The 11274-nt window shown below is 52.4% G+C and overlaps 1 long non-coding RNA gene across 1 annotated transcript; it reads right to left on the bottom strand.

The window, feature by feature from the left end:
* Positions 224-7687, bottom strand: LOC110262001. The gene is made up of 3 exons (XR_002346484.1): positions 7599-7687; positions 4279-4487; positions 224-1050 (listed from the first exon to the last, which is right to left on the bottom strand). It is a non-coding gene; the product is annotated as an uncharacterized LOC110262001 (long non-coding RNA).

Here is an 11274-nt window from a genome sequence, read left to right as displayed (position 1 = left end):
ATCAAACCAGCATTCTCACAAATACTAGTTGGCTTCTTAACCCACTGAGCCACAACAGGAACTCCCAAGAATAATATTGAGTAAAATATTTTAAGGTGATTTTTTGATTCTTAAAAGTAACATACACTCAAAATATTTGGAACATATAGAAAAGTGAGAAAATTTCACAAAAGAAAAATCACTACTAATATTCTGGTGCTTGTTTTTTCAAGCTGATGTTTAATTTTACATTGTTGATCTCATATTACACACAAATCTTTTTTTCTTTGGCTGCACCCCTGGCAAGTGGAAGTTCCCAGGCTAGGGATTGAACCTGTGCCACAGCAGCGGCCGAGCCTCTGTAGTGATGATGCCAGATCTTTAACCGGATGCACCACAAAGGAACTCCCCCCAAAGCTTATTCTTATGCAGGGACTCAAGGAGCTTAAGTGTGGAACTTAAGCTTGAAAATACACTCGGAAGTTAGACAGACCTTGCTTCCCTGCTGATGGGAGAATTCAGCCTCACTTTACTGCCATAACCAGGCTTATAGAAGAGTCTGCAGGGAGATTGCACCTGCAGGAGACTCCCCTGGCCTCACACCCCTTTGAGGGTTCGGAAGTGAGAGAGAGACAGAAGCTACAGGAACCCGAATAGCTTCGAATCCATTGATATACCTGTTGGAGGAAAGTGGATGAGTGTAGGTCAGATTCTCCCAGGAAGAAGAAAGTGAACTCCAGTGGCCTCGTGGAAGCTCCTTGAGGCTACACAGCTGATTTGTCCAGGAAGCTTCTGCATACCTTCCTTCACGCTCTCCTTCGCTGGGGCAGACTGCATCGTGTTCAGGCGGTTGTCCCAGCCTGCCTGGCTCCTCTCACAGGTGTTTCTCCAAAAATATTTTTGCATATTTAACAATCCCATCTTGGCACTTGCTTCTTAGGGGATCTAGTCCGACAAAGAGAGAGTGGCTGGAGCAACAGCTCTGGGGTCTGAGGTGGAGACCCTTCCTCTCTGCCCCTTCCTTGCTGAGTGGACACGAACAGGTGCCCTTCCATCTCTGGAGCTCAGTTCCTGCATCCGAAAAATGGGGATGCGTGATATACACTTTACAGTGAGACTGTCACAGTGAAACCCTGCATGTGAAATGCACAGACAGGGCCTCCTTTTCCTCTTTCCCACTGAACAGAAAGCTTAGTCCATTCAAACATATGCAAACATACGGACCACGACCCAGAGGCACCCACGAGCCCAGGCCCCAGCTTGTCACTCAAGCGTCCTTCCTGATGAGCAACTTTGGAACACCGCCCTCCAGGCATCCACCTTGGGCCAAGCTTAGTGACTCACAGGGCTGGAGCCAGACCCTGCCCAGGGAGCCTCTTCTGCGTGAGTGAGTCACAGACCCAGCCTCAGCTCACCGGCTTGCCTCTGAGCTCATCATCGGACATGGGGTGAGGTTTCTAGGAGAGCTTGTTGGGAAGAAAAATCTGTATAGCTCCAAGATGTGGCAAATTCCTGAAATCTGACTGAGCATAACAGGTTTAACAGAACCTGTACGGAGCTAGGGCAGGGAACCACCCAGAGACTGATTCCAAGCCCTCTCAATGGGGCGCTCTGTGACCTTTGGCAAGTTACTCGCTGAGCCTCAGTTATTAAATCTGTGTCATGACAAGTATTAGTCACCGCTTATTCTCTGTGGGTCCTTTTCTTGTTTTTAAGACATCCTGGAGTTTTACCTCTAATTTGAGAGAAAGGTCATGGACAAAGGAAACATTTACTATGCTGGTTTTTTCCTCTTTCTAGCCAGTTAATGGCTGGGGTAAGAGTACTATGCGAATGAGTAGAAGGTACCAGCCTTTACTGAGTGATTGCGATGTACCAGGAGCTGCAGTGCTCAGCCCACTTAATCTTCACTCTAATTCCATGAGGAGGCGCTTGTATGGTGAGGAATAGATGAGGAATGGGAATAGAATGAGGAATGGAAGAGGACTAGAATAAGGAAGCTCAGGCTCAGAGATGGGGAGTGAACAGACTTGGCAGGGACTGAAAATTCACACGTTGAAGCCCCAAGGCCCAAGGCGACGCTATTAGGGGGTGGGGCTTGGGGAGATGATTAGATTGTGCGGGTGGGACCCCATCATGGGATTAGTGCCCTTTGGGGAAGAGACAGGCGAGGATTTGCTTCTCTCTCCCCCATGTGTGGATACAGCAAGAAGACGGCTGCCGGTGAACCAGAAAGACAGCCCACATCAGGACCTGATTATGCCAGCGCTCTGATCCTGGACTTCTGGTCTACCAGACTCTGGGAAATAAAGTCTGTTGTTCAGGCCTCCTGCCCCACTGTCTATGGGCTCTTACAGCAGCCTGAGCTGACTCAGGCAAGCCCTAAGTTTGCGGCACTTCTTGGTTTTCTTTAGTGGGGCTTCAGGCTTCACGTGGGAGCTAAGAGGGGCTGCAACCCAGCCATTCCATGGCTCTGTAGGCACTGCTAAAGTGTTTTCCAAAATATATTTTCAGTACCAGCCCTTTGTCCGTGAGGTGTATCACAGCTCTCTTTTCTGAGCTGTGTGCATTTTCCATTTTACTAAATATTGCTAAATTGTTCTTGAGTGGCTGCCTCTGCTCACTCTCCTGGTGTTGTGTGCAAGTTCCCATCTGCCCAGAGGCCACTGAGGTTGGTGCTATCAGACTTTGACGTTGTTTGTCTGTCCAGAAACTGTCATATGGTACCATTATTGTTTGATAGTGCACTTTTAGGATTCCTTGTGAGAATATTCTGAGATGTTTATAGATCATTTGGAATTTTTTTCTGTGAATGGCTTTCCTATATATTTTGCCCATTCATTTCTTTCTTTCTTTCTTTTTTTTTTGTTTTTTGTTTTTTGTCTTTTTAGGTCTGCACCCATAACATATGGAGGTTCCCAGGCTAGGGGTCTAATCGGAGCTGTAGCTGCCCGCCAATGCCACAGCCACAGCAATGCCAGATCTGAGCCGTGTCTGCCACCTACACTACAGCTCATGGAAATGCCAGATCGTTAATCCACTGAGCAAGGCCAGGGATCGAACCCTCATCCTCATGGATCCTAGTCAGGTTCTTTAACCACTGCCCCAAGAAGGGAACTCCCTTATGACTGTCTTTGTCTCTGTTTTGGGGGGAACCCCAACTAAGCTACACATAGACTCAGACATCATAATAACAATAGCTGTCACTTCTTAGGCACTTGCCAGGTGCCAGGCATTGCGGATATGCTGAACATACCACCACCTCGGTTAATTCTGCCAGGATTCCCATCATACAGTGCGGTTCTCATTTATTTTACAAACAAAGAAATCAAAGCAGAGAGTCAAAACAACTGGCTGAGCTCAGAAAATGAGGAATTGTTTGAACCCAGAACATTCTGACTCCAAAACCTTGAGCTGGTCTCCTCCACCATGATGCCAAAAGCCAGGTCTTTTCATTAACTTGTCATATGACCTTGGCCGAGGCATTGAAAGCCTCTGAAGTCGCCATATTGAAATGGATGATCTCAAAACCTCTTTCCAGCAGCCCAGTGACTCCAGGGTACAAACACTTCTGAGCGCCCCTCCCTGGGTGGGTTTGCTTGGAGCCAAGATCGTTCTGCCTGTGCTTCCACAGCCCTTAAGGATCACCTACACCTTGGCTGCCTGCCCCACAGAGGCTGGAACCCGAGCCTGGAAATCCACAATCCAAGCAGAAAGATGGAACAAGCTTGCGAAGAGGGCACGAGCTCCCCTGGAGGGGCCCAGTGGCACCAGGAGCATCTTAACGTTCCAGCTCCCACTCAGGATGGCTTTTATGCCTTTTGCAGAGGGGCAGACGTGCAACACACAGTGCACATTAACTCGGCACAGTTGAGTATTTACTGCAGTGCAGAGGCTGGGGGTGCCGTTTTATATGCCTCTGTTTGTGCAGCTCTAGCATCATATAGGCTAAAATTAATTCCACGAGACGGGGCTGTTCACAGGCAGAGCCAAGAATTTCCTGGGAAGGGTTTCGGTCTGACTTTGGCAGCCTCTGTGAGCAGCGATAAAGCCTTTTCAGACTGTCTCACACAGCCAGGGGCATCCAAGGGTATTGTATTCTTTGGCCCCCGAGGGCTATTTCTCCCTCTTCCAAAAACTGGTTGTGTGGAGTGTAGGCTTGGAGTCAAGGCCAATTACAATGGGAAGCAAACCCTGGCATCCTTCCTCTTCCCACTGGACAGCTTGATCGATGAGGCTCTGGAGCCCGTGGACCTGACACCTTGGCCCGTCCCCCTATCCAGACAGCAGACGACTTACTGTTCACAAGGTGCATTGTGTTGTCCTTTGATCAGGAAGAACTTCCTGAGGCATCATTTCACCTGAGCCTCCCTGCAGCGCTGGGAAGTAGGCGCCATGAAATTATTATATCTCCTCATGAACTCAGTCCTGGCGGTAATGGCCAAGCTTATTGCAGCAGCTCCTTCTGGAAGCATGTTCCACCCGTGAACCACTGCTTTGCAGACAGTCTGGAGAGAAGGAAATGCCTAGAGGCAGAGACCTTCCCGGAGCATCTAGTTCACGCCAGCCACCCTCCTCCCCGAAAATGTCACAATCCGGCGATATCGCAGAGGGCGCAGCTTGCCAGCCACACTGCGCTCATTTCCACGGTTTTGTGCAGCCTCTTCCATCTGTCTGGCACTCCCTGGGAAATGCCTATTCATCCCTCAAAACCCAGCTCAGGAGGCGCTTCCCCCACACCGGACTGATTACCTCCACCCACTCACTGCCCGGGAGCTCAGTTTAGTGGCCACCGAGTGTGGTCCACGTCTCCTTGGAGCTGCGCACCCATCTCTCTCTCTCTGGACAAAGAGGCTGACTGTGTCAACCAGCCCCCTTGCCTTCTGCCTTCCTGCAGGTTTGTTCAGCAGGAGCTGCCAGGGCAAGAGGAGAGTGAGGCATGTGTACCCATCTCCTGGCTCTCTCTCTGCGCAGTGCATTAACCAGACCATTTAATTTCCCTCCTCTGATGCTTTGACCTTGAGCCTTGCTCACCCTGGAGGACCGTCCCTCCCAGGGCTGGCCAGTTCCTAGAGATGATAAGCAGCTCATTCACAAGTGCACTTCCCAGAGCAAAGCCACCAATCCACAGTCTACACACTCCAGCCACGTCCTTGACAGGGTCCACACCCCCTGGGCCACCTTCCGCCTGTCTGAATGCCCACGTAGCGGATAACTGGGGGCAGCCCCTCTGCCAGAGCCTGGTGCAGTGATTGCAAGTAGCCCAGCCCCAGGCTGCTTGCCTGCCTCCACTATTCCCTCCCACGGAAACCACAAGAAAGGCTCCTGTGCAGTTTCCCCACTCCCGCGCCCTCCTGACTGTCCCTGGTGCTCCCCCGTGTGGCCCCCCCATGCGGTGTGTTCCCTCTTTGGGGGACCTGGGAGTTTAGCAACAATCTTTTCTCTCCCCTTCTGTTGGCTTTACCATACCTACATAATGATAAAATATGTATTAAAACGTGGCAGCTGTGGGCTACCTGCTTCCCAGTGCCCGAACCCCACCACCACCACCACCCCTCCACCACCTGTATTCTTGTCTCAAGTCCATCTACTGAAGACCCCTCCCCGTTTCCCCCTCCCAAGTGAGGAGAAGTAGCAGCTCCCCTGCTACTCACCCTAGGTTCTGAATTGTCCACACCTTTTATAAGTGGTCTTTGTATTAACATCTTCTCTGTCACATGGCTTGACAGCGTTTCCTGCGGGGACCCTGTCTGGTACGTGGGGGACAGACCCAGCAGCAGACAAGAGGAAACTTGTCCTCTTGGCCCAGCCTCTCCCTCCCTCCTTCCCTTCCTTGCTTCCTTCCTCCTCTCCCTCCCTCCCTCTCCCCTCTCTCCCCCTCTCACCTTCTCAGCCCTGACTTACTATGTAGTCACTACACAGCGGTAGGTCCCTCACTTCCGATCCCTACGTTATGCTCCAGAGGGGCCCATCTTGCATTTCCCTCTGTTCCCCAGGGGTGGACCTCAGGGTGCCTTCAGCTCCTTGTCCCAGGGGTGCTACCTAGAGAGGGAGACGGGCAGCCAGGAGCCACAGGGGCCTCAGGACAGGAGGAGAGCTGGAGCTTCCATGTCTGGGGAGAGCCTGGTCAGCCAGATCTGCCGGGGCTGGAAGTGGCCAAGCCCGTGGGGTGATGGAGAAGAGGCGGATGCCGGCGTCTCCCAGACCCGTTTCCCCCCAGAGAGTCTGTGCGCAGGAGGGGTCCAGCCGAGCCTGGCCCATTGCTCTGGCCGGCTGACCCACCGGCATCCCTTCAACAGATCCTCTTGAAATATTTGCTGGATGCTGACTTGGTGGGGGGAGGAGAGAGACTTATTTTCTATTAATAAAAATGGCATACCTCTCTAGGTTCAAAATAAGAGATTTATTAGGCGCATTTATGATTGGTGAGTTTCCAAAAGCCAGACGGCATCTTGGGAGGCATATTAAAGAGTTTAAAATGTAGATAATAAAATCAAGCCCTAGTTCGGGGTAAGCCGGCCCACATAATACCTCATTCTGTTTCTGTTTCTCAGTCGGCTGGGGCTGGCAACCCCGTCCCTGTCACTGGCGGGAGCGAGCTATGCAGGAGTGCCCAGCGGGGCTGGGCCATCCCCAGGGAGAGACCTGGGTTTGCTTCCACTGCAGGCAGGACCCCGTTCATCAGCACCAGGGCATAGGTGCCCATCCTGCCAGCTCTGCAGGGACCCTGCGCAGAGACCTTCGCTAATGGGCACTGGTTTCTGATTTATGAGAAATGTTTTCATCCCCCGACAGTGCCCAAGGCAGATGCCCGGTCGACCCCAGTTAATATCCCACTAGAGGCAGCTACTGCAGTCCTCATTTTACAGACGCTAAAGAACTGGATAAAAGTCACACAACCAGTAAGAGATGGGGTGGGGATTTAAGCTCGGCTGATTCCAGAACCCTCTTTGACACTGGCCTCATGGTGGGTTAACCCTATCTTTTCTTTTCTGTAGTCTTTTTTTTAGGGCCGTACCTGCAGCATATGGAAGTTTCCAGGCTAGGGGTTGAATCGGAGCTGCAGCTGCCGGCCTGCACCACAGGCACAGCAATGTGGGATTGGAGCCACATCTGCAACCTACACCACAGCTTGCAGCAATGTTCACTCCTTAATCCACTGAACGAGGCCAGGGATCGAACCCACGGCCTCACGGACACTAGGTCGGGTCTTTAACCTGCTGAGCCACAATGGGAACTCCCTGTTGCCCATATTCTGAGGCTTTCACCTCTGGCATCTTGCTGACCCTGGAGGGACTGCCCCTCCCAGAACAGTAGCCAGTTGCTAGAGATAATAAGCAATTGACCCACGACTGCACTTCCTATTCAAATCGATCAATCCAGAGCCCCCACCCCAGCCCCCTCCCCATCTGGTTCTCACACTCAGGGACACTGTCCCGCACTGCCCTCCTTGTCACCCCAGGCCGGGGACCAGACAGCTGGGGACAGTCTCTGTGCCCCGAGTCTGCTGATTATTCCGACTAGCCACTGCCAAGCCGGTTTTCCCTGCCTTCCTGATCCTGCCAGGGCAACCTCAGCACAGGCTCACGGCTCCCCATTCCCTCTGTCACCTGACCCACCTGGTGCTTCTTCAAGTGGTCCTGTGTGGCATGGCAGGCCTCATGTTCCCAGGGTAAAAATTTCTCCCCTCTTGAGAGCCATTTCCGGGTCTGTGTGTTTTGCCGCACCCACAAACACACATACTGGCTGCCCTTAAAACACACGGACTCCCTAACAATCAATAGCCAGGTGCTCAGATTTTGGCTTTCACTTTGCCTTTTTTTTTTAAGTATAATTACATTTGGTAAAAAGGCACCTGTGGGAGTTCCCGCTGTGGCATAGCAGGTTAAGGATCTGGCATTGTATCTGCAATGGAGAGCGTTCGACCCCAGGCCCAGGAACATCTGTATGCCATGGTGTAGGCCCCCCGCCAAAGCCACCTGCGTTGTCCTCATGAGTTCCTGCTGCCTCTTCACTCTGCCCATTGTAGCCACGAGGGGACTGGATGGCAGAGAAAAGTTAGGGAACTTGTTTGAGGACAAGGATCCATCAGCGGCAGAGAACTGAGTCCACACGTGGTCAATCCCCTGAATCTCGACAACTAGACAGGGCAACAATCCTCCAGCCCCCACACACCCTGTGGCATATCCTTGTATCCGGCTGGTGCTCCTGATCGAAGCCTCTGAATTCCACCGGAAACACTCACTCATTCATTCATTCTGGCCGCTGACTCTGAGCCAGGCAGGACACAGGCAGGACACAGAGACTCTGGCGATGGAGAAACGGCTCGAATGTGGTCCTCCTCCCCAGGCCCCTCCAGGCCAGGTGGGCGGGGCAGGTGGAACATCGGCCAGGGCTGCATGGGATGCAGCTGCAAACTGGAGCACCAGCATCCGGGATCAGGGAGCCCCGAGATGGAGAGATGGGTCGCCGCCAAGCCCTTAGCCAGGCTCTCCCTGGGACTTTGTGCTCAGAGCTTCCATTTTCCTGCTGTTCTGGGGGGCAGTCCAGCCTGCCCGATTACCTGGAGGCCCATCTCCAGCCCCTCTGCCCCCCTGCCTTCCTTCTCACCCATGTACCCCTCAGTCTTTCTTCTCTGATCTCAAGTCTCGTCTGATACTGCCCTCCTCTGCCCTTGGTCTCTTTGTCTCAAGGTCGGCTGGTTGGTGGCAGGGTCTGGCAGTTACGTCTCCCCAGGCGGATCTGGAAAGAGACTCCAGGGTATGCAGTTATGGAGTTTAGTCCCCACCCAGCCAGGGGAAGCAAGTCCTGGGCACCTCCGCGTCCCGGGCAAGGCCACCAAGACTGAACTGCTGCTCCACACCAGCAGGTGGCTGAGAGGGGTTCAAGGTCACAGCATCTGGCTTTGCTCCACACAGGAGGTGGCAATAGGTTCTGACGTCTTGGAAGTTGAAGCCCCACTGGGCTTCCTGCCATGCTGGCCTGTGGTTAAAGGGCGTTTGCAAACAAGAATGCACCACTTAAGTAGAAATCTGTCCAATTCTGCCTTTTTTTTTTTAAATATTTTATTTTATTTTATTTTTTGTCTTTTTGCTGTTTCTTGGGCCGCTCCCGCAGCATATGGAGGTTCCCAGGCTAGGGGTTGAATCGGAGCCATAGCCACCGGCCTACACCAGAGCCACAGCAACGCGGGATCCCAGCCGCGTCTGCAACCTACACCACAGCTCACGGCCATGACGGATCCTTAACCCACTGAGCAAGGGCAGGGACCGAACCCGAAAACTCATGGTTCCTAGTCGGATTCGTTAACCACTGCGCCACGACGGGAACTCCTTTTTTTTTTAATATTTTATTTTATTTTATTTTATTTTTGTCTTTTTGCCAATTCTGCCTTCTAAACCATCACAAACACCCAAAACAGCCTAAGTGTCCCACTGAAGGGGAGTGATTAGAAAACGCCTCAGCATCCTGCTGCCATTAGAGATGCTGCACAGAATATGAACTCATGGGAAGGTGTCCATTGTAATTACGGAGTTAAAAGGACTCACAGAGTGTAAAACGCACGATAAGCCATTTGATAGAAATATTTAGAAACCTACGCGGCGATGGGTTGGGATTCAAGTAATTTTCATTTGCCTTGCGTTCCTCTCTGCTCTTCTCTTATTCTCTAAGAAGAGGGGCCCTCCAAAACCATATTTTTATCTGAAATCGTCCCTCTAATTTCTATCGAGTCTGTCTTCTCAAGCACAGAGACGGCCCTGGAAGAAGAGGTCTTAGGACGGAATGGGACTCTCCCAGGAGCCGGGATCTGATGGTTCGCCCTGTCCCCCAGGCTGGGAACCCTGCCGCAGCCTCCTCCAACTTCTGCCCTAGAGGTTTATCTGTAAAATAGAAGCAAGCGTCCTGGTTTGAGAACAGACAGGTTCTAAGCGCATGGAGCACCTGGCCAGTGCAGACGCACCCAAGAGGGACCAGGTCCCGTTTGCTCTCCCTGGGAGGGTCCTGTGCCTTCTCACTTAGCTTTTCACCTTTCCATCACGCTGTCTCTTCTCACCTCTCCCATCTCGTCCTTCCTCCCATCACCCCTCCTGCATTTCACTCTCAGGCAGGGAACCTCTTATCCTGAGGCTTCAGTCCAGAGCTGCTGGTCACCAGCGTGAGCTCCGTGAAGCCTCAGAACCTCCCAGTGAACCAGAGTCACCCTGCTCGCTTTACAGACGGCCCTTGGGACACTAGGTGATGAGCTGGACGCCCGGTGGGTTGGCATGATGTTGGTGGGAAGAGTGTTGCCCCAGTGTAGACAGGATGGTCGGACCTCAACACCAGGGTCTGATGACCAGGTTCAGACCAGGCTGCCCATCTCCTGCTGGTGGTTAACTTCCCTAAGCCAGCTTTTTTCCCCTATAAACCTGGGGTAACAATAGTCACAGCCCCCACAGGCTGCTGCGATGATTCAAAGAGCAAACCAACAAAAAGTGCTTCCGGGGGAAGCCAGAACAGGACGGGGGGCTCGGGACTAGGAGGCAGGGGCTGGGGCGCAGGGTGTGCAAAGCTGCCTCTGGGCAGGGCAGCGGGGGTTGGGGGGGGCTCACCTGGGACAAGGACCCTCCCCCAGCCTTTCCAGCCTGATGACGCAGGGGAGGAAGTCCCTGGGGTTGAGGGCTTCGTGGTGGCGAGTTCACGTCCAGTCCACCTCCCAGCCCATCCCTGCCCCCTTTCTCACCAGGACCCATGAAAATCCTGCCGCATTTTTCCTTCGCTCTGGATGAACCCATAACCTTGAAAATTTGAAAATAAAACGTCTACGGCCACACAGCCAACGAAGGCTGCGTGGCTTTGCAGACATTATAAAACATCAAATTAGATGGAAAATTGCCCAGGGTCCCTGTAAACGAAAATTACTCTTTTTATTGGGGGGCAAATGGCCCTTATAATAGCAACAAACAATTTCGGGCTCTTCCTTATATTAGCTGGTTCACATGGAAAACAGGCTTTGTTCATTTCACTGCCCTGGCCCCGGCCAAGGGTTTTATAACACTTCGCTTTGCACATTTTCACAGCATTGTAACAGGAAAACAAGGCTCTGCCGGTGTCTATCTCGTTGGGAGAGGACCTTTGGCCTCTCCTAGAGTCTAGGCCTCCTGATGCGTGCTGGCTGGATCCAGGCCTGGTATGGCAGCGCGGAAAGAGCCCTGGGGGGCGAAGGAGACAAGGAAGCCTGCTGTGTGTCTTCAGGCTGGTTGCTTCCCCTCTCTGGGCTATACATCCTTCCTCTGTGAAAGGAGAGGGTCAGGC

Source organism: Sus scrofa, chromosome 8, assembly GCF_000003025.6.
Source record: "Sus scrofa isolate TJ Tabasco breed Duroc chromosome 8, Sscrofa11.1, whole genome shotgun sequence".
In the NCBI taxonomy this organism is placed as follows: Eukaryota; Metazoa; Chordata; class Mammalia; order Artiodactyla; family Suidae; genus Sus; species Sus scrofa.
Note: the sequence above shows the minus strand (reverse complement) of the source record. Positions and strands in the feature narration are given on the sequence as shown.